Source organism: Heterodontus francisci, chromosome 15 (genome assembly GCF_036365525.1).
Source record: "Heterodontus francisci isolate sHetFra1 chromosome 15, sHetFra1.hap1, whole genome shotgun sequence".
NCBI classification, from domain to species: Eukaryota; Metazoa; Chordata; class Chondrichthyes; order Heterodontiformes; family Heterodontidae; genus Heterodontus; species Heterodontus francisci.
Genome location: NC_090385.1, coordinates 2,630,370 through 2,654,259, shown reverse-complemented (window position 1 = coordinate 2,654,259; position 23,890 = coordinate 2,630,370). Strand labels below are relative to the sequence as shown.

Genomic DNA, 23,890 nt, shown 5'->3' with positions numbered 1-23,890 from the left:
GTCTAGGGCCACTCTAGTGTATGGACACTCTCGTCTATGGTCACTCTGGTCTATGGCCACACCAGTGTATGGCCACTCTAGTCATTGGCCACTCTATACTAGGGCCACTCTAGTCTAGGGCCACTCTGGTCTATGGCCACACTAGTCTATGGCCACTCAAGTGTATGGCCACTCTAGTGTATAGCCACACTAGTCTATGGCCACTCTAGTCTAGGGCCATTCTAGTGTATGGCCACTCTAGTTTAGGGCCACTCTGGTCTATGGCCACACTGGTCTATGGCCACTCAAGTGTATGGCCACTCTAGTGTATGGCCACTCTAGTCTATAGCCACACTAGTCTATGGCCACTCTAGTCTAGGGCCATTCTAGTGTATGGCCACTCTAGTCTATGGCCACTCTAGTCTATAGCCACACCAGTCTATGGCCACTCTAGTCTATGGCCACTCCAGTCTATGGCCACTCCAGTCTATGGCCACTCTAGTCTATGGCCACACTAGTCTATGGCCACTCTAGTCTGTGGCCACACTAGTCTATGGCCACTCTAGTCTGTGGCCACACTAGTCTATGGCCACTCTAGTCTATGGCCAGACTAGTCTATGGCCCATCTAGTCTATGGCCACTCTAGTCTATGGCCACTCTAGTCTAGGGCCATTCTAGTCTATGGCCACTCTCGTCTATGGCCACTCTAGTCTATGGCCAGACTAGTCTATGGCCACAACAAAAACAAGAAATGCTGGATTCACTCAGCAGGTCTGGCAGCATCTGTGGAAAGAGAAGCAGAGTTAACGTTTCGGGGCAGTGACCCTTCTTCGTAGTCTAGGGCCATTCTAGTCTATGGCCACTCTCGTCTTTGGCCACTCTAGTCTATGGCCACTCTAGTCTAGGGCCATTCTAGTCTATGGCCACTCTAGTGTATGGCCACTCTAGTCTAGGGCCATTCTAGTGTGTGGCCACTCTAGTCCAGGGCCACTCGAGTGCATGGCCACTCTCGTCTATGGCCACTCTAGTATCTGGCCACTTTAGTCTATGGCCACTCTAGTCTATGGCCACTTTAATCTAGGGCCAGTCTGGTCGATGGCCACTCCAGTGTATGGCCACTCTAGTCTAGGGCCACTCTAGTGTATGGACAGTCTCGTCTATGGTCAGTCTGGTCTATGGCCACACCAGTGTATGGCCACTCTAGTCATTGGCCACTCTAGACTATGGCCACTCTAGTCTAGGGCTACTCAAGTATATGGCCACTATAGTCTATGGCCACTCTAGTCTATGGCCACTATAGTCTATGGCCACTCTCGTCTATGGCCATCTAGTCTATGGCCACTCTCGTCTATGGCCACTCTCGTCTATGGCCACTCTAGTCTGTGGCCACTCTAGTCTATGGCCACTCTCGTCTATGGCCACTCTAGTCAATGGCCACTCTAGTCTATGGCCACTCTCGTCTATGGCCACTCTAGTCTATGGCCACTCTTGTCTATGGCCACTCTTGTCTATGGCCACTCTAGTCGATGGCCACTCTTGTCGATGGCCACTCTAGTCTATGGCCACTCTCGTCTATGGCCACTATAGTCTATGGCCACTCTCGTCTATGGCCACTCTAGTCTGTGGCCACTCTAGTCTATGGCCACTCTCGTCTATGGCCACTCTAGTCTATGGCCACTCTAGTCTATGGCCAATCTAGTCTATGGCCACACTAGTCTTGGGCCACTCTCGTCTTTGGCCACTCTTGTCTATGGACACTATAGTGTATGGCCAATCTAGTCTATGGCCACTCTCGTCTATGGCCACACTAGTCTATGGACACTATAGTCTATGGCCACTCTCGTCTTTGGCCACTCTTGTCTATGGACACTATAGTGTCTGGCCACTCTAGTCTATGGCCACTCTAGTCTATGGCCACTCTTGTCTATGGCCACTCTCGTCTTTGGCCACTCTTGTCTATGGACACTATAGTGTCTGGCCACTCTCGTCTATGGCCACTCTAGTCTATGGCCACTCTCGTCTTTGGCCACTCTTGTCTATGGACACTATAGTGTCTGGCCACTCTAGTCTATGGCCACTCTAGTCTATGGCCACTCTTGTCTATGGCCACTATAGTGTATGGCCACTCTCGTCTATGGCCACTCTAGTCTATGGCCACTCGTCTATGGCCACTATAGTGTATGGCCACTCTCGTCTATGGCCACTCGAGTCTATGGCCACTCTAGCGTGTGGCCACTCTAGTCTATGGCCACTCTAGTGTGTGGCCACTCTAGCGTCTGGCAACTGTAGTCTATGGCCACTCTAGTGTATGGCCACTCTAGTCTAGGGCCACTCTAGTCGATGGCCACTCGTCTATGGCCACTTTAGTCTATGGCCACTCTAGTCTATGGCCACTCGAGACAATGGCCACTCTAGTGTAAGGCCAATCTAGTTTATGGCCACTCTAGTCTATGGTCACTCTAGTCTATGGCCACACTAGTCTATGGCCACTCTAGTCTATGGCCACTCTAGTCTAGGGCCACACTAGTCTTTGGCCACTCTCGTCTATGGCCAATCTAGTCTATGGCCACTCCAGTGTATGACCACTCTAGTCTATGGCCACTCTAGTCTCGTGCCACTCTAGTGCCTGGCCACTCTAGTCTATGGCCACTCTCGTGTGTGGCTACTTTAGTGTCTGACCACTCTAGTCTCTGGCCACTCTTGTGTATGGCCACTCTAGTCTATGGCCACTCTAGTCTATGGCCACTCTAGACAATGACCACTCTAGTGTAAGGCCACTCTAGTTTATGGCCACTCTGGTCTATGGTCACTCTAGTCTATGGCCACTCTAGTCTACGGTCACTCTAGTCTATGGCCACTCTAGACAATGGCCACTCTAGTTTATGGCCACTCTAGTCTATGGTCACTCTAGTCTATGGCCACTCTAGTGCATGGCCACTCTAGTGTCTGGCAACTGTAGTCTATGGCCACTCTAGTGTATGGCCACTCTAGTCTAGGGCCACTCTAGTCTATGGCCACTCTAGTCTACGGTCACTCTCGTCTATGGCCACTCTAGTGCATGGTCACTCTAGTGTCTGGCAACTGTAGTCTATGGCCACTCTGGTGTATGGCCACTCTAGTGGAGGGCCACTCTAGTTGATGGCCACTCTAGTCTATGGCCACTCTAGTCTATGGCCACTCAAGACAATGGCCACTCTGGTGTAAGGCCACTCTAGTTTATGGCCACTCTAGTCTATGGTCACTCTAGTCTATGGCCACTCTAGTCTACGGACACTCTGGTCTATGGCCACTCTAGTGTATGGCCACTCTAGTCTATGGCCACTCTAGTCTATGGCCACTCTAGTGTATGGACACTCTAGTCTATGGCCACTCTAGTCTAGGGCCACTCTGGTGTTTGGCCACTCTAGTGTATGGCCACTCTCGTCTATGGTCACTCTAGTCTATGGCCACTCTAGTCAATGGCCACTCTAGTCTATGGCCACTCTAGTCAATGGCCACACTAGTCTATGGCCACTCTAGTCAATGGCCACACTACTCTAGGGCCACTCTAGTCTATGGCCACACTAGTCTCTGGCCATTCTAGTCTCTGGCCACTCTAGTCTAGGGTCACTCTGGTCTATGGCCACTCTAGTGTATGGCCACTCTCGTCTATGGCCACACTAGTCTATGGCCACACTAATCTATGGCCACACTAGTCTATGGCCACTCTAGTCTATGGCCACTCTAGTCTAGGGCCACTCTGGTGTATGGCCACTCTAGTGTATGGCCACTCTCGTCTATGGCCACTCTAGTCTGTGGCCACTCTAGTGTCTGGCCACTCTAGTCTATGGCCACTCTAGTCAATGGCCACTCCAGTGTATGGCCACACTAGTCTATGGCCAATCTAGTCTATGGCCACTCTAGTGTTTGGCCTCTCTAGTGTATGGTCACTCTTGTGTATGGCCACTCTGGTGTATGGGCACTCTAGTCCATGGCCACACTAGTCTATGGACACTATAGTCTATGGCCACTCTTGTCTATGGCCACTCTAGTCTATGGCCACTCTAGTGTTTGGCCTCTCTAGTGTATGGCCACTCTTGTGTATGGCCACTCTGGTGTATGGCCACTCTAGTCTATGGCCACTCTAGTCTATGGCCACTCTAGTGTATGGATACTCTAGTCTATGGCCACTCTTGTCTAGGGCCATTCTGGTGTATGGCCACTCTAGTGTATGGCCACTCTCGTCTATGGCCACTCTAGTCTATGGCCACTCTAGTCAATGGCCACTCTAGTCTATGGCCACTCTAGTCAATGGCCACACTAGTCTATGGCCACTCTAGTCAATGGCCACACTAGTCTATGGCCACTCTAGTCTATGGCCACACTAGTCTCTGGCCATTCTAGTCTATGGCCACTCTAGTCTAGGGTCACTCTGGTCTATGGCCACTCTAGTGTATGGCCACTCTAGTCTATGGCCACACTAGTCTCTGGCCATTCTAGTCTCTGGCCACTCTAGTCTAGGGTCACTCTGGTCTATGGCCACTCTAGTGTATGGCCACTCTCGTCTATGGCCACACTAGTCTATGGCCACACTAATCTATGGCCACACTAGTCTATGGCCACTCTAGTCTATGGCCACTCTAGTCTAGGGCCACTCTGGTGTATGGCCACTCTAGTGTATGGCCACTCTCGTCTATGGCCACTCTAGTCTGTGGCCACTCTAGTGTCTGGCCACTCTAGTCTATGGCCACTCTAGTCAATGGCCACTCCAGTGTATGGCCACACTAGTCTATGGCCAATCTAGTCTATGGCCACTCTAGTGTTTGGCCTCTCTAGTGTATGGTCACTCTTGTGTATGGCCACTCTGGTGTATGGGCACTCTAGTCCATGGCCACACTAGTCTATGGACACTATAGTCTATGGCCACTCTTGTCTATGGCCACTCTAGTCTATGGCCACTCTAGTGTTTGGCCTCTCTAGTGTATGGCCACTCTTGTGTATGGCCACTCTGGTGTATGGCCACTCTAGTCTATGGCCACTCTAGTCTATGGCCACTCTAGTGTATGGATACTCTAGTCTATGGCCACTCTTGTCTAGGGCCACTCTGGTGTATGGCCACTCTAGTGTATGGCCACTCTCGTCTATGGCCACTCTAGTCTATGGCCACTCTAGTCAATGGCCACTCTAGTCTATGGCCACTCTAGTCAATGGCCACACTAGTCTATGGCCACTCTAGTCAATGGCCACACTAGTCTATGGCCACTCTAGTCTATGGCCACACTAGTCTCTGGCCATTCTAGTCTATGGCCACTCTAGTCTAGGGTCACTCTGGTCTATGGCCACTCTAGTGTATGGCCACTCTAGTCTATGGCCACACTAGTCTATGGCCACTCTAGTCTATGGCCACTCTAGTCTAGGGCCACTCTGGTGTATGGCCACTCTAGTGTATGGCCACTCTCGTCTATGGCCACTCTAGTCTGTGGCCACTCTAGTGTCTGGCCACTCTAGTCTATGGCCACTCTAGTCAATGGCCACTCCAGTGTATGGCCACACTAGTCTATGGCCACTCTAGTCTATGGCCACTCTAGTCTATGGCCACTCTAGTGTTTGGCCTCTCTAGTGTATGGCCACTCTTGTGTATGGCCACTCTGGTGTATGGCCACTCTAGTCTATGGCCACACTAGTCTATGGACACTATAGTCTCTGGCCACTCTAGTCCAAGGCCACACTAGTCTATGGCCACTCTTGTCTATGGCCACTCTAGTCTATGGCCACTCTAGTGTTTGGCCTCTCTAGTGTATGGCCACTCTTGTGTATGGCCACTCTGGTGTATGGCCACTCTAGTCTATGGCCACACTAGTCTTTGGCCACTCTCGTCTTTGGCCACTCTTGTGCATGGCCACTCTAGTCTATGGCCACTCTAGTACATGGCCACTCTAGTTTATGGCCACTCTAGTCTATGGCCACTCTGGTGTATGGCCACTATAGTCTATGGCCACTCTAGTGTTTGGCCACTCTAGTCTATGGCCACTCTAGTCTAGGGCCACACTAGTCTTTGGCCACTCTCATCTATGGCCACTCTTGTCTATGGCCACTCTAGTCTATGGCCACACTAGTCTTTGGCCACTCTAGTGTCTGGCCACTCTAGTCTATGGCCACTCTAGTCAATGGCCACTCCAGTGTATGGCCACACTAGTCTATGGCCACTCTAGTCTATGGCCACTCTAGTCAATGGCCACACTAGTCTATGGCCACTCTAGTCTATGGCCACACTAGTCTATGGCCATTCTAGTCTATGGCCACTCTAGTCTAGGGCCACTGGTCTATGGCCACTCTAGTGTATGGCCACTCTCGTCTATGGCCACACTAGTCTATGGCCACTCTAGTCTATGGCCACACTAGTCTATGGCCACTCTAGTCTATGGCCACTCTAGTCTAGGGCCACTCTGGTGTATGGCCACTCTAGTGTATGGCCACTCTCGTCTATGGCCACTCTAGTCTGTGGCCACTCTAGTGTCTGGCCACTCTCGTCTATGGCCACTCTAGTCAATGGCCACTCTTGTGTATGGCCACTCTAGTCTATGGCCACACTAGTCTATGGACACTATAGTCTCTGGCCACTCTAGTCTATGGCCACACTAGTCTATGGCCACTCTTGTCTATGGCCACTCTAGTCTATGGCCACACTAGTCTTTGGCCACTCTCGTCTTTGGCCACTCTTGTGCATGGCCACTCTAGTCTATGGCCACTCTAGTACATGGCCACTCTAGTTTATGGCCACTCTTTTCTATGGCCACTCTGGTGTATGGCCACTATAGTCTATGGCCACTCTAGTGTTTGGCCACTCTAGTCTTTGGCCACTCTAGTCCAGGGCCATACTAGTCTTTGGCCACTCTCATCTATGGCCACTCTTGTCTATGGCCACTCTAGTCTATGGCCACACTAGTCTTTGGCCACTCTAGTGTCTGGCCACTCTAGTCTCGGGCCACTCTAATGGCGGCCACTCTAGTCTATGGCCACTCTAGTCTGTGGCCACTCTAGTCTATGGCCACTCTTGTGTCTGGCCGCTCTGGTCTATGGCAAGTCTAATCTATGCCCACTCTAGTGTCTGGCCACTCTAGTCTATGGTCACTGTAGTGAATGGCCACTCCCGTCTATGGCCAGTCTAATCTCTGGCCACTCTAGTCTATGGCCACTCTCGTATCTGGTCACTGTAGTGAATGGCCACTCCCGTCTATGGCCAGTCTAATCTATGGCCACTCTAGTCTATGGCCACGCTACTCAATGGCCATTCTAGTGTCTGGCCACTCTAGTCTATGGCCACACTAATGTCTGGCCACTCTAGTCTATGGCCACTTTAGTGTCCGGCTACTCTAGTATATGGCCACTCTAGTGTCTGTTTACTCTAGTGTCTGGCCACTTTAGTCTTTGGCCACTAGTCTACGGCCACTCTAGTTTGTGGCCACTCTACTGTATGGCCACTCTAGTCTTTGGCCACTCTAGTGTATGGCCACTCTCATCTGTGGCCACTCTAGTCTATGGCCACTCTAGTCTAGGGCCACTCTCGTCTGTGGCCACTCTAGTCTATGGCCACTCTAGTCTTTGGCCACTCTCATCTGTGGTCACTCTCGTCTATGGCCAGTCTAATCTATGGCCATTCTCGTGTATGGCCACTCACGTCTATGGCCGGTCTAATCTATGGCCACTCTAGTGTATGGCCAGTCTAGTCTATGGCCACGCTACTCTATGCCCAGTCTAGTGTCTGGCCACTCTTGTGTATGGCCAGTCTAGTCTATGGCCACGCTACTCTATGCCCAGTCTAGTGTCTGGCCACTCTGGTCTAGGGCCACTCTAGTGTCTGGCCACTCTAGTGTCTAGCCACTCTAGTCTATGGTCACTGTCGTGAATGGCCCCTCCCGTCTATGGCCAGTCTAGTCTATGGCCACTCTAGTATCTGGCCACTCAAGTCTATGACCACTCTAGTGTCTGGCCACTCCAGTGTCTGGACACTCTAGTGTCTAGCCACTCTAGTCTATGGCCACTCTAGTGTCTGGCCACTCAAGTGTATGCCCACTCTAGTGTCTGGCCACTGTAGACAATGGCCACTCTCGTGTCTGGCCACACTAGTGTCTGGCCACTCTAGTCTATGGCTTTTGGGTTCAAAGTGGGCAGTGTTTAAAGTTTTTTTTATTGCTGTTGAAAATTTTCGGGAGCTGGCGGACCTTGCTGGGGGATTGTGTGATTTACCTTCCATTGGGCCATTTGGCCAATTCTATGCTCAGTGAGGTTGCTGGCTCTCCAAGGAGCCCCTGCCCATCATGGCTGCCGTCTGCCTTTGCCATTCGCACTCTGCAGGCAGCTCCCACCTCCTGGTGATGCTCAGCACCACTCGTAGGGCACCAAGTTCCCTGCCAGCCCAATTAGGGCATTTACGTTTCAAGATGGCATCGCGTGTGCGACACAGTTGCAGTGCGGTGCCGGGACCCAGAAATTATCCAGGCGTTGGGTTTCCAACTCTGATTTGAAAATCCATCCCCTTGTGTCTCCAAGACAAATGGTGTCAGGCCTCACCACTATCACCAAGAAACATAACTACTATTTCCATTTATATAATATCTTTAATGTAGTATAATGACCCAAGGTCCTTCACAGGAGCATTATCAGACAAAGTTTGATGCTGAGCTACATAAGGAGATATTAGGACAGGTGACCAAAAGCTTGGTTAAAGATGTAGGTTTTGAGTAGTGCTTTAAAGGAGGAGAGAGAGGCGGAGAGGTTTAGGGAGGGAATTCCAGAGATTTGGGCCCAGGCAGCTGAAGGCACAGCTGCCAATGGTGGAGCGATGGGAATTGGGGATGCTCAAGAGGCTGGAATTGGAGGAGTGCAGAAATCTCAGAGGGTTGTGGGGCTGGAGGAGGTTACAGAGATAGTGAGGGGTGAAGCCATGGAGGGATTTGAACATGAGGATGAGAATTTTAAGTTTGAAGTGTTGTCAGACCAGGAGCCAGTGGACCTCAGTGCACACAGAGGTATTGGGTGAACAGGAATTGTTGCAAATTAGGATACAGGAAGCAGAGTTTGCGATGAACCCGAGTTTATGGAGGATGAAAGATGAGAGGCCGTCCAGGAGAATGTTAGAATAGTCAAGACTGGCAATAATTAAAAGATGGATGAGGGTGGGATGGAGAGAGGCGATATTACAGCAGGTCTTGGTGATGAAGAGGTTATAGGGACAGAATTTCATCTCAGGGTCAGACAAGATGCTGAGTATGCGAGCAGTGTGGGTCAGCCTCAGATAGTGACCAGCGAGGAGACCAGAGCAGCAAACTTGAGGGAATGCCAACCCCTCCAATTTCTCCTCACATCCTATCCTGATTGAACATATAGAACTATAAAACCATAGAATAATTATGGCACAGAAGGAGGCCATTCAGCCCATCATGTCTGCGCAAGATATATTGTTGATCCAGCATCGATGGGTCCATATCCATGAATTCTTCACCTGACATCATTGAGAAAGCTTAGCACCAGGGATGGACAATAACTGCTGGTCTCGCCAGAGACGCCGACAAACCCGAGAATGAATTACAAATAAAGCTGAAATTTTTAAAAACCTCACAAAGATTTCTATAGCTGGGTGCTGATCATTCTTTTCATGAGGCGATGAGTTCTGCATTTTCCTCTGCTTCAAATAATGATCCCGTTTTCCTGTTAAACGTGTCACGGTATTTTCCTCAACGATTCCAGATCCGGGAATTGAGACCATAAAGAAATCTCACCAAACCTCCCAGTGACCGTTTCAAATTGATGATTCCTCATCACTGACTCCCCAAACACTCAATGAAACACTTCAGAATTTTTAAAAAACGTCTATTAATATATTGGTGAGAGGAATGACAGGACAATTCCTGAATTCAGGGCTTTCAGATATAAATTGAACTTACTGAGTAAAGTTTTGTCCTAACTTCGGTGAATCCTGCGTAGTGTGTTGCTTTCTTGGTGCCAAGGTAAAGGTCTTCATGGAGAGGGTGCAGGATGTTCTGCAGGGGGAATGGAGTGAACCAGAAGTTGCAGAACACAATGGTACCAACAACATAGCAAGGGCAGGTAATGAGGTCCTATGGTCAGACTATCAGGAGCTAGGGAGGAAGTTAAAGAGTAGGACCTCAATGGTAGTAATCTCTGGACTATTCCCAGTGTAACGTGCTAGTGAGATTAGAAATAGGAAGATAAGAAAGATCAATGTGTGGCTTGAAGCATGGTACAGGAGGGAGGGCTACAGATTCTTGGGGCATTAGGACCAGTTCTGGGGCAGGAGGTACCTATTCAAAAGGGAACAATGCCCTCGCGGGGAGATTCACTAGTGTGGTTGGGGAGGGTTTAAACTAAATTAGCAGGGGGATGGGCACCAGCATATAGAAGTAGAAAAGAGGAATAAGATGTACAAAGGAGTCAGAGAGTTGGAGAGTGCTAGATACAGTAAGATCCAAAATTATGCTGCTGGTCACCGGGATACCAGAAGCACCAGTTTAACAGCACAAATCACAGAGTAATACTGACACCTGCTCAACTTGCAACGGAGGCTGCATTTAGAATTAGAACATTACAGCGCAGTACAGGCCCTTCAGCCCTCGATGTTGCGCCGACCTGTGAAACCATCTGACCTACACTATTCCATTTTCATTCATATGTCTATCCAATGACCACTTAAATGCCCTTAAAGTTGGCGAGTCTACTACTGTTGCAGGCAGGGTGTTCCACGCCCCTACTACTCTCTGTGTAAAGAAACTACCTCTGACATCTGTCCTATATCTATCACCCCTCAACTGAAAGCTATGTCCCCTCGTGTTTGCCATCACCATCCGAGGAAAAAGACTCTCACTATCCACCCTATCTAACCCTCTGATTAACTTAAATGTCTCTATTAATTCACCTCTCCTCCTCCTTCTCTCCAACGAAAACAACCTCAAGTCCCTCAGCCTTTCCTCGTAAGACCTTCCCTCCATACCAGGCAACATCCTAGTAAATCTCCTCTGCACCCTTTCCATAGCTTCCACATCCTTCCTATAATGCGGTGACCAGAACTGCACGCAATACTCCAGGTGCGGTCTCACCAGAGTTTTGTACAGCTGCAGCATGACCTCGTGGCTCCGAAACTTGATCCCCCTACTAATAAAAGCTAACACACCATATGCCTCCTTAACAGCCCTATTAACCTGGGTAGCAACCTTCAGGGATTTATGCACCTGGACACCAAGATCTCTCTGTTCATCTACACTGCCAAGAATCTTCCCATTAGCCCAGTACTCTGCATTCCTGTTACTCCTTCCAAAGTGAACCACCTCACACTTTTCCGCATTAAACTCCATTTGCCATCTCTCAGCCCAGCTCTGCAGCCTATCTATGGCCCTCTGTACCCTACAACATCCTTCGGCACTATCCACAACTCCACCGACCTTAGTGTCATCTGCAAATTTACTAACCCACCCTTCTACACCCTCTTCCAGGTCATTTATAAAAATGACAAACAGCAGTGGCCCCAAAACAGATCCTTGCGGTACACCACTAGTAACTAAACTCCAGGATGAACATTTGCCATCAACCACCACCCTCTGTCTTCTTTCAGCTAGCCAATTTCTGATCCAAAGCTCTAAATCACCTTCAACCCCATACTTCCGTATTTTCTGCAATAGCCTACCGTGGGGAACCTTATCAAACGCCTTACTGAAATCCATATACACCACATCCACTGCTTTACCCTCATCCACCTGTTTGGTCACCTTCTCGAAAAACTCAATAAGGTTTGTGAGGCACGACCTACCCGTCACAAAACCGTGCTGACTATCTCTAATGAACTTATTCTTTTCAAGATGATTATAAATCCTGTCTCTTATAACCTTTTCCAACATTTTACCCACAACCGAAGTAAGGCTCACAGGTCTATGATTACCAGGGCTGTCTCTACTCCCCTTCTTGAACAAGGGGACAACATTTGCTATCCTCCAGTCTTCCGGCACTATTCCTGTCGACAATGACGACATAAAGATCAAGGACAAAGGCTCTGCAATCTCCTCCCTAGCTTCCCAGAGAATCCTAGGATAAATCCCATCTGGCCCAGGGGACTTATCTATTTTCACACTTTCCAAAATTGATAACACCTCCTCCTTGTGAACCTCAATCCCATCTAGCCTAGTAGCCTGAATCTCAGTATTCTCAACAACATTTTCTTTCTCTACTGTAAATACTGACGCAAAATATTCATTTAACACTTCCCCTATCTCCTCTGATTCCACACACAACCTCCCACTACTATCCTTGATTGGCCCTACTCTAACTCTAGTCATTCTTTTATTCCTGATATACCTATAGAAAGCCTTAGGGTTTTCCCTGATCCGATCCACCAATTACTTCTCGTGTCCTCTCCTTGCTCTTCTTAGCTCTCCCTTTAGATCCTTCCTGGCTAGCTTGTAACGCTCAAGTGCCCTAACTGAGCCTTCACGTCTCATCCTAACATAAGCCGCCTTCTTCCTCTTGACAAGCGCTTCAACTTCTTTAGTAAACCACGGCTCCCTCGCACGACAACTTCCTCCCTGCCTCACAGGTACATACTTATCAAGGACACGCAGTAGCTGCTCCTTGAATAAGCTCCACATTTCGATTGTTCCCATCCCCTGCAGTTTCCTTCCCCATCCTACGCATCCTAAATCTTGCCTAATCGCGTCATAATTTCCTTTCTCCCAGTTATAATTCTTGCCCTGCGGTATATACCTGTCCCTGCCCATCGTTAAGGTAAACCTAACCGAATTGTGATCACTATCACCAAAGTGCTCACCAACTTCTAAATCGAACACCTGGCCGGGTTCATTACCCAGTACCAAATCCAATGTGGCATCGCCCCTGGTTGGCCTGTCTACATACTGTGTCAGAAAACCCTCCTGCACACACTGGACAAAAACAGACCCATCTAAAGTACTCGAACTATAGTATTTCCAGTCAATATTTGGAAAGTTAAAGTCCCCCATAACAACTACCCTGTTACTCTCGCCCCTGTCAAGAATCATCTTCGCTATCCTTTCCTCTACATCTCTGGAACTATTCGGAGGTCGATAGAAAACTCCCAACAGGGTAACCTCACCTCTCCTGTTTCTAACCTCGGCCCATACTACCTCAGTAGACGAGTCCTCAAACGTCCTTTCTGCCGCCGTAATACTCTCCTTGATTAACAATGCCACACCCCCCCCCCTCTTTTACCATCTTCTCTGTTCTTACTGAAACATCAAAATACCGGAACCTGCAACATCCATTCCTGTCCCTGCTCTACCCATGTCTCCGAAATGGCCACAACATCGAGATCCCAGGTACCAACCCATGCTGCAAGCTCACCCACCTTATTCCGGATGCTCCTGGCGTTGAAGTAGACACACTTTAAACCAAGTTCTTGCTTGCCAGTGCCCTCTTGCGTCCTTGTAACCTTATCCCTTACCTCACTACTCTCAACATCCTGTACACTGGCACTACAATTTAGGTTCCCATTCCCCTGCTGAATTAGTTTAAACCCCCCGAAGAGCACTAGCAAACCTCCCCCCCAGGATATTGGTACCCCTCTGGTTCAGGTGAAGACCATCCTGTTTGTAGAGGTCCCACCTATCCCAGAAAGAGCCCCAATTATCCAGGAAACCAAAACCCTCCCTCCTACACCATCCCTGCAGCCACGTGTTCAACTCCTCTCTCTCCCTATTCCTCGCTTCGCTATCACGTGGCACGGGCAACAACCCAGAGATAACAACTCTGTTTGTTCTCGCTCTAAGCTTCCACCCTAGCTCCCTGAATTTCTGTCTTAAATCCCCATCTCTCTTCCTACCTATGTCGTTGGTGCCTATGTGGACCACGACTTGGGGCTGCTCCCCCTCCCCCTTAAGGATCCCAAAAACACGATCCGAGACATCACGAACCCTGGCACCTGGGAGGCAACACACCAACCGTGAGTCTCTCTCGTTCCCACAGAACCTCCTATCTGTTCCCCTAACTATGGAGTCCCCAATGACTAATGCTCTGCTCCTCTTCCCCCTTCCCTTCTGAGCAACAGGGACAGACTCTGTGCCAGATACCTGTACCCCATTGCTTACCCCTGGTAAGTCATCCCCCGCAACAGTATCCAAAACGGTATACCTGTTGTTGAGGGAAACGGCCACAGGGGATCCCTGCACTGCCTGCTGGTTCCCTCTCCTTCCCCTGACGGTAAGCCATCTACCTACTTCTTTTACCTGAGGTGTGACTACCTCCCCATAACTCCTCTCAATAACCCCCTCCGCCTCCCGAATGATCCGAAGTTCATCCAGCTCCAGCTCCAGTTCCCTAATGCGGTTCTCGAGGAGCTGGAGTTGGGTGCACTTCCCACAGATGCAGTCAGCAGGGACACTCTTGGCGACCCTTACCTCCCACATTCTGCAGGAGGAACATACAACTGCCTTAACCTCCATTCCCACTATTCTAAATTCCCAACAAATCTACTGAAAAACCAAAAAAAAAAAGTCAAAACTTGTTAGGTTAGCAATCCAACGGACAGAACTTCTTAAATAAACAGCTTACCTTATTTATTCCCGCTCACACAGTGGGATTTCACTGCACTGCTGCCCAGTATTATACAGGTTGAAATGAACTGGTGGGAGTCAGCAATTTTCAATCGATTGAGAATGGTAAGGGACTTACTTGCAGTGGCAAAGTTCATCAAGTAATCAGAAATAAAGGTGAGAGTGGATGCACAGCACAATGAAACTGGTAGGAAACAGTCTGCTGCCATTTACCTCACCAGTGCGAGCAAAAACAAATTGCGTTCGCACAGCCTAGAAGAGCACGACAAGGCACTTCAGAGGAAAGAATGGACACTGAGCCAACACAGAAACATAGAAAATAGGAGCAGGAGAAGGCCATTCGGCCCTTCGAGCCTGCTCCGCCATTCATTATGATCATGGCTGATCATCCAACTCAGTAACCTGTTCCTGCTTTCGCCCCATACCCTTTGATCCCTTTAGACCCAAGAGCTATATTTAACTCCTTCCTGAAAACATACAATGTTTTGGCCTCAACTGGTTTCTGTGGTAGCGAATTCCACAGGCTCACCACTCTCTGGGTGAAGAAATTTCTCCTCATCTCAGTTCTCCAGCCAAGGAGGGTCTTAGAGGAGGACAGATAGGTGGAGAGGTGGAGAGGTTCAGGGAGAGAATTCCAGAGCTTAGGATCAGTATTGAAAAAGATTACAAATAAATTCTACCCATCCTACTCGAGAGTAAGCTTCCTTCCCATCACACTGTTTCATTGTCACTTCAGTGACTCCTGACTTCTTGCACCAAATCCCTTTCCAGATCACCATCCCAGATATAAATCACTGTGTGAAGAAGTTCAGTTGCATTTCTGTCACTTGCATACTGAATGTGTCAGACACAGTGTCAAGGTGCAGTGCAAGGTTAGCATCAGTCAGCTATATAATGAAGTGAGAATCGAAACCTTTGCACATTGCCCTACAGGTGTGAAATATTTCTTTAATTGGTAACCCATTACACTGATCTGGGACTCCAGCATTCAGCAACCTACAGAGAGATTTATTATTCATTCTCAGAGGTGGGCGTCGCTGGCCAGGCCAGCATTTATTGCCCATCCCAAATTGCCCTTAAGAAGGTGGTGGTGAGCTGCCTTCTTGAACCGCTGCAGTCCATGTGCACTGTCCATGACAGTGCAGCACTCCCTCAGTACTGACATTCCGACAGTACAGAGGTCCCTCAAGACTGATCCTCCGACAGTGCAGCACTCCCTCAGTATTGACCGGCCGACAGTACAGAGGTTCCTCAAGACTGATCCTCCGACAGTGCAGCACTACCTCAGTACAGACCATCCAACAGTGCAGCACTCCCTCAGTACTGACACTGTGACAGTGCAGCACTCCCTCAGTACTGACCCTCTGACAGTGCAGCACTCCCTCGGTACTGACCCTCCAACAGTGCAGCGTTCCCTCAGTACTGAACCTCTGACAGTGCAGCACTCCCTCAGTACTGACCCTCTGACAGTGCAGCACTCCCTCAGCACTGACGCTTTGACAGTAGCAGCACTCCCTCAGTACTGACCCTCTGACAGTCCAGCACTCCCTCAGTACTGACTCTCAGACAGTGCAGCATTCCTCAGTACTGACCCTCCGACAGTGCAGCACTCCCTCAGTACTGACTCTCTGACTCTCTGACAGTGCAGCATTCCTCAGTACTGACCCTCCGACAGTGCAGCACTCCCTCAGTACTGACCCTCTGACAGTGCAGCACTCCCTCAGTACTGACTCTCTGACAGTGCAGCATTCCTCAGTACTGACCCTCCGACAGTGCAGCACTCCCTCAGCACTGATGTTTTGACAGTGCAGCACTCCCTCAGTACTGACCCTCTGACAGTGCAGCACTCCCTCAGTACTGACCCTCTGACAGTACAGCACTCCCTCAGTACTGACCATCTGACAGTGCAGCACTCCCTCAGCACTGACCCTCCGACAGTGCAGCACTCCCTCAGTACTGACCATCCAACAGTGCAGCACTCCCTCAGTACTGACCCTCCAATAATGCAGCACTCCCTAAGATCTGAGGCTCTGACAGTGCAGCACTCCCTCAGTACTGACCCTCCGACAGTGCAGCACTCCCTCAGTACTGACCATCCAACAGTGCAGCACTCCCTCAGTACTGACCCTCCAATAATGCAGCACTCCCTAAGTTCTGAGGCTCTGACAGTGCAGCGCTCCCTCAGTACTGACCCTCCGACAGTGCAGCTATCCCTCAGTACTGACCCTCTGACAGTGCAGCACTCCCTCAGTACTGACCCTCTGACAGTGCAGCACTCCCTCAGTACTGACCCTCCGACAGTGCAGCACTCCCTCAGTACTGACCGTCCAACAGTGCAGCACTCCCTCAGTACTGACCCTCTGACAGTGCAGCACTCCCTCAGTACTGACCCTCCAACAGTGCAGCACTCCCTCAGCACTGACGCTTTGACTGTGCAGCACTCCCTCAGTACTGACCCTCTGACAGTCCAGCACTCCCTCAGTACTGACCATCCGACAGTGCAGCACTCCCTCAGTACTGACCCTCCGACAGTGCAGCACTCCCTCAGTACTGACCCTCCGACAGTGCAGCACTCCCTCAGTACTGACCCTCCGACAGTGCAGCATTCCTCAGTACTGACGCTCCGACAGTGCAGCACTCCCTCAGTACTGACCCTCTGACAGTGCAGCACTCCCTCAGTACTGACTCTCTGACAGTGCAGCATTCCTCAGTACTGACCCTCCGACAGTGCAGCACTCCCTCAGTACCGACTGACAGTGCAGCATTCCTCAGTACTGACCCTCCGACAATGCAGCACCCGCTCAGTACTGACCCTCTGAAAGTGCAGCACTCCCTCAGTACTGACTCTCTGACAGTGCAGCATTCCTCAGTACTGACCCTCCGACAGTGCAGCACTCCCTCAGTACTGACTCTCCGACAGTGCAGCACTCCCTCAGTACTGAACCTCCGACAGTACAGCACTCCCTCAGTACTGACCCTCTGACAGTGCAGCACTCCCTCAGTACTGACTCTAAGACAGTGCAGCATTCCTCAGTACTGACCCTCCGACAGTGCAGCACTCCCTCAGTCCTGACTCTCTGACTCTCTGACATTGCAGCATTCCTCAGTACTGACCCTCCGACAGTGCAGCACTCCCTCAGTACCGACCCTCTGACAGTGTAGCACTCCCTCAGTACTGACCCTCCGACAGTGCAGCACTCCCTCAGAACTGACCCTCTGACAGTGCAGCACTCCCTCAGTACTGACCCTCCGACAGTGCAGCACTCCCTCAGTACTGACCCTCTGACAGTGCAGCATTCCTCAGTACTGACCCTCTGACAGTGCAGCACTCCCTCAGTACTGACCCTCCGACAGTGCAGCAATCCCTCAGTACTGACTCTCTGACAATGCAGCACTCCCTCAGTACTGACTCTCTGACTCTCTGACAGTGCAGCATTCCTCAGTACTGACCCTCCTACAGTGCAGCACTCCCTCAGTACTGACTCTCTGACAATGCAGCACTCCCTCAGTACTGACTCTCCGACTGTGCAGCACTTGCTCAGCACCGACCCTCTGACAGTGCAGCACTCCCTCAGTACTGACCCTCCGACAGTGCAGCACTCCCTCAGTACTGACCCTCTGACAGTGCAGCACTCCCTCAGTACTGACTCTCTGACAGTGCAGCATTCCTCAGTACTGACCCTCCGACAGTGCAGCACTCCCTCAGCACTGATGTTTTGACAGTGCAGCACTCCCTCAGTACTGACCCTCTGACAGTGCAGCACTCCCTCAGTACTGACCCTCTGACAGTACAGCACTCCCTCAGTACTGACCATCTGACAGTGCAGCACTCCCTCAGTACTGACCATCCAACAGTGCAGCACTCCCTCAGTACTGACCCTCCGACAGTGCAGCACTCCCTCAGTACTGACCCTCCGACAGTGCAGCACTCCCTCAGTACTGACCCTCCGACAGTGCAGCATTCCTCAGTACTGACGCTCCGACAGTGCAGCACTCCCTCAGTACTGACCCTCTGACAGTGCAGCACTCCCTCAGTACTTACTCTCTGACAGTGCAGCATTCCTCAGTACTGACCCTCCGACAGTGCAGCACTCCCTCAGTACTGACTGACAGTGCAGCATTCCTCAGTACTGACCCTCCGACAGTGCAGCACCCGCTCAGTACTGACCCTCTGAAAGTGCAGCACTCCCTCAGGACTGAACCTCCGACAGTACAGCACTCCCTCAGTACTGACCCTCTGACAGTGCAGCACTCCCTCAGTACTGACTCTCAGACAGTGCAGCATTCCTCAGTACTGACCCTCCAATAGTGCAGCACTCCCTCAGTACTGACTCTCTGACTCTCTGACATTGCAGCATTCCTCAGTACTGACCCTCCGACAGTGCAGCACTCCCTCAGTACTGACTCTCTGACAATGCAGCACTCCTTCAGTACTGACTCTCCGACAGTGCAGCACTTGCTCAGTACCGACCCTCTGACAGTGTAGCACTCCCTCAGTACTGACCCTCCGACAGTGCAGCACTCCCTCAGAACTGACCCTCTGACAGTGCAGCACTCCCTCAGTACTGACCCTCTGACAGTGCAGCACTCCCTCAGCACTGACACTTTGACAGTGCAGCACTCCCTCAGTACTGACCCTCTGACAGTCCAGCACTCCCTCAGTACTGACCCTCTGACAGTGCAGCACTCCCTCAGTACTGACCCTCCGACAGTGCAGCACTCCCTCAGTACTGACCCTCTGACAGTGCAGCACTCCCTCAGTACTGACACTCTGACAGTGCAGCATTCCTCAGTACTGACCCTCTGACAGTGCAGCACTCCCTCAGTACTGACCCTCCGACAGTGCAGCAATCCCTCAGTACTGACCCTCTGACAGTGCAGCACTCCCTCAGTACTGACTCTCTGACAGTGCAGCATTCCTCAGTACTGACCCTCCGACAGTGCAGCACTCCCTCAGTACTGACCCTCTGACAGTGCAGCACTCCCTCAGTACCGACCCTCCGACAGTGCAGCACTCCCTCAGTACTGACCCTCCGACAGTGCAGCACTCCCTCAGTACTGACCATCCGACAGTGCAGCACTCGCTCAGTACTGACCCTCCGACAGTGCAGCACTCCATCAGTACTGACTCTCTGACAGTGCAGCATTCCTCAGTACTGACCCTCTGACAGTGCAGCACTCCCTCAGTACTGACTCTCTGACAGTGCAGCACTCCCTCAGTACTGACCCTCCGACACTGCAGCACTCCCTCAGTACTGACTCTCTGACAATGCAGCACTCCCTCAGTACTGACTCTCCGACTGTGCAGCACTTGCTCAGTACCGACCCTCTGACAGTGCAGCACTCCCTCAGTACTGACCCTCCGACAGTGCAGCACTCCCTCAGTACTGACCCTCTGACAGTGCAGCACTCCCTCAGTACTGACTCACTGACAGTGCAGCATTCCTCAGTACTGACCCTCCGACAGTGCAGCACTCCCTCAGCACTGATGTTTTGACAGTGCAGCACTCACTCAGTAGTGACCCTCTGACAGTACAGCACTCCCTCAGTACTGACCATCTGACAGTGCAGCACTCCCTCAGTACTGACCATCCAACAGTGCAGCACTCCCTCAGTACTGACCCTCCGACAGTGCAGCACTCCCTCAGTACTGACCCTCCGACAGTGCAGCACTCCCTCAGTACTGACCCTCCGACAGTGCAGCATTCCTCAGTACTGACGCTCCGACAGTGCAGCACTCCCTCAGTACTGACCCTCTGACAGTGCAGCACTCCCTCAGTACTTACTCTCTGACAGTGCAGCATTCCTCAATACTGACCCTCCGACAGTGCAGCACTCCCTCAGTACTGACCCTCTGACAGTGCAGCACTCCCTCAGTACTTACTCTCTGACAGTGCAGCATTCCTCAGTACTGACCCTCCGACAGTGCAGCACCCGCTCAGTACTGACCCTCTGAAAGTGCAGCACTCCCTCAGTACTGAACCTCCGACAGTACAGCACTCCCTCAGTACTGACCCTCTGACAGTGCAGCAGTCCCTCAGTACTGACTCTCAGACAGTGCAGCATTCCACAGTACTGACCCTCCGACAGTGCAGCACTCCCTCAGTACTGACTCTCTGACTCTCTGACATTGCAGCATTCCTCAGTACTGACCCTCCGACAGTGCAGCACTCCCTCAGTACTGACTCTCCGACAGTGCAGCACTTGCTCAGTACCGAACCTCTGACAGTGTAGCACTCCCTCAGTACTGACCCTCCGACAGTGCAGCACTCCCTCAGAACTGACCCTCTGACAGTGCAGCACTCCCTCAGTACTGACCCTCTGACAGTGCAGCACTCCCTCAGTACTGACCCTCTGACAGTGCAGCACTCCCTCAGTACTGACCCTCCGACAGTGCAGCACTCCCTCAGTACTGACCCTCTGACAGTGCAGCACTCCCTCAGTACTGACACTCTGACAGTGCAGCATTCCTCAGTACTGACCCTCTGACAGTGCAGCACTCCCTCAGTACTGACCCTCCGACAGTGCAGCAATCCCTCAGTACTGACCCTCTGACAGTGCAGCACTCCCTCAGTACTGACTCTCTGACAGTGCAGCATTCCTCAGTACTGACCCTCCGACAGTGCAGCACTCCCTCAGTACTGACCCTCTGACAGTGCAGCACTCCCTCAGTACTGACCCTCCGACAGTGCAGCACTCGCTCAGTACCTACCCTCCGACAGTGCAGCACTCCCTCAGTACTGACCCTCCGACAGTGCAGCAATCCCTCAGTACTGACTCTCTGACAATGCAGCACTCCCTCAGTACTGACTCTCTGACTCTCTGACAGTGCAGCATTCCTCAGTACTGACCCTCCTACAGTGCAGCACTCCCTCAGTACTGACTCTCTGACAATGCAGCACTCCCTCAGTACTGACTCTCCGACTGTGCAGCACTTGCTCAGCACCGACCCTCTGACAGTGCAGCACTCCCTCAGTACTGACCCTCCGACAGTGCAGCACTCCCTCAGTACTGACCCTCTGACAGTGCAGCACTCCCTCAGTACTGACTCTCTGACAGTGCAGCATTCCTCAGTACTGACCCTCCGACAGTGCAGCACTCCCTCAGCACTGATGTTTTGACAGTGCAGCACTCCCTCAGTACTGACCCTCTGACAGTGCAGCACTCCCTCAGTACTGACCCTCTGACAGTACAGCACTCCCTCAGTACTGACCATCTGACAGTGCAGCACTCCCTCAGTACTGACCATCCAACAGTGCAGCACTCCCTCAGTACTGACCCTCCGACAGTGCAGCACTCCCTCAGTACTGACCCTCCGACAGTGCAGCACTCCCTCAGTACTGACCCTCCGACAGTGCAGCATTCCTCAGTACTGACGCTCCGACAGTGCAGCACTCCCTCAGTACTGACCCTCTGACAGTGCAGCACTCCCTCAGTACTTACTCTCTGACAGTGCAGCATTCCTCAGTACTGACCCTCCGACAGTGCAGCACTCCCTCAGTACTGACTGACAGTGCAGCATTCCTCAGTACTGACCCTCCGACAGTGCAGCACCCGCTCAGTACTGACCCTCTGAAAGTGCAGCACTCCCTCAGGACTGAACCTCCGACAGTACAGCACTCCCTCAGTACTGACCCTCTGACAGTGCAGCACTCCCTCAGTACTGACTCTCAGACAGTGCAGCATTCCTCAGTACTGACCCTCCAATAGTGCAGCACTCCCTCAGTACTGACTCTCTGACTCTCTGACATTGCAGCATTCCTCAGTACTGACCCTCCGACAGTGCAGCACTCCCTCAGTACTGACTCTCTGACAATGCAGCACTCCTTCAGTACTGACTCTCCGACAGTGCAGCACTTGCTCAGTACCGACCCTCTGACAGTGTAGCACTCCCTCAGTACTGACCCTCCGACAGTGCAGCACTCCCTCAGAACTGACCCTCTGACAGTGCAGCACTCCCTCAGTACTGACCCTCTGACAGTGCAGCACTCCCTCAGCACTGACGCTTTGACAGTGCAGCACTCCCTCAGTACTGACCCTCTGACAGTCCAGCACTCCCTCAGTACTGACCCTCTGACAGTGCAGCACTCCCTCAGTACTGACCCTCCGACAGTGCAGCACTCCCTCAGTACTGACCCTCTGACAGTGCAGCACTCCCTCAGTACTGACACTCTGACAGTGCAGCATTCCTCAGTACTGACCCTCTGACAGTGCAGCACTCCCTCAGTACTGACCCTCCGACAGTGCAGCAATCCCTCAGTACTGACCCTCTGACAGTGCAGCACTCCCTCAGTACTGACTCTCTGACAGTGCAGCATTCCTCAGTACTGACCCTCCGACAGTGCAGCACTCCCTCAGTACTGACCCTCTGACAGTGCAGCACTCCCTCAGTACTGACCCTCCGACAGTGCAGCACTCCCTCAGTACTGACCCTCCGACAGTGCAGCACTCCCTCAGTACTGACCCTCCGACAGTGCAGCACTCGCTCAGTACTGACCCTCCGACAGTGCAGCACTCCATCAGTACTGACTCTCTGACAGTGCAGCATTCCTCAGTACTGACCCTCTGACAGTGCAGCACTCCCTCAGTACTGACTCTCTGACAGTGCAGCACTCCCTCAGTACTGACCCTCCGACACTGCAGCACTCCCTCAGTACTGACTCTCTGACAATGCAGCACTCCCTCAGTACTGACTCTCCGACTGTGCAGCACTTGCTCAGTACCGACCCTCTGACAGTGCAGCACTCCCTCAGTACTGACCCTCCGACAGTGCAGCACTCCCTCAGTACTGACCCTCTGACAGTGCAGCACTCCCTCAGTACTGACTCACTGACAGTGCAGCATTCCTCAGTACTGACCCTCCGACAGTGCAGCACTCCCTCAGCACTGATGTTTTGACAGTGCAGCACTCACTCAGTAGTGACCCTCTGACAGTACAGCACTCCCTCAGTACTGACCATCTGACAGTGCAGCACTCCCTCAGTACTGACCATCCAACAGTGCAGCACTCCCTCAGTACTGACCCTCTGACAGTGCAGCACTCCCTCAGTACTGACCCTCCGACAGTGCAGCACTCCCTCAGTACTGACCCTCCGACAGTGCAGCATTCCTCAGTACTGACGCTCCGACAGTGCAGCACTCCCTCAGTACTGACCCTCTGACAGTGCAGCACTCCCTCAGTACTTACTCTCTGACAGTGCAGCATTCCTCAATACTGACCCTCCGACAGTGCAGCACTCCCTCAGTACTGACCCTCTGACAGTGCAGCACTCCCTCAGTACTTACTCTCTGACAGTGCAGCATTCCTCAGTACTGACCCTCCGACAGTGCAGCACCCGCTC

General features: G+C 51.6%; 1 protein-coding gene across 5 annotated transcripts in view; it reads right to left on the bottom strand.

Annotated features, from left to right (window-relative positions):
• Window positions 1–23,890, bottom strand: part of LOC137377468 (adhesion G-protein coupled receptor G4-like) — a 180,525-nt gene that overhangs the window by 140,319 nt on the left and 16,316 nt on the right. The window contains exons 1-2 of one of the 5 annotated variants that reach the window (XM_068047079.1): window positions 15,230–15,353; window positions 9,903–9,998 (exon numbers count right to left, since the gene is read on the bottom strand). The exons of 1 other annotated variant lie outside the window; for it this stretch is intronic. The gene's annotated coding sequence lies outside the window, so the exon portion shown is untranslated. Of the gene's footprint in view, window positions 1–9,902; window positions 9,999–14,547; window positions 14,609–15,229; window positions 15,354–23,890 lie in introns of those variants that run through there. 3 more of the 5 variants (XM_068047078.1, XM_068047080.1, XM_068047081.1) reach the window with 3 other exon arrangements.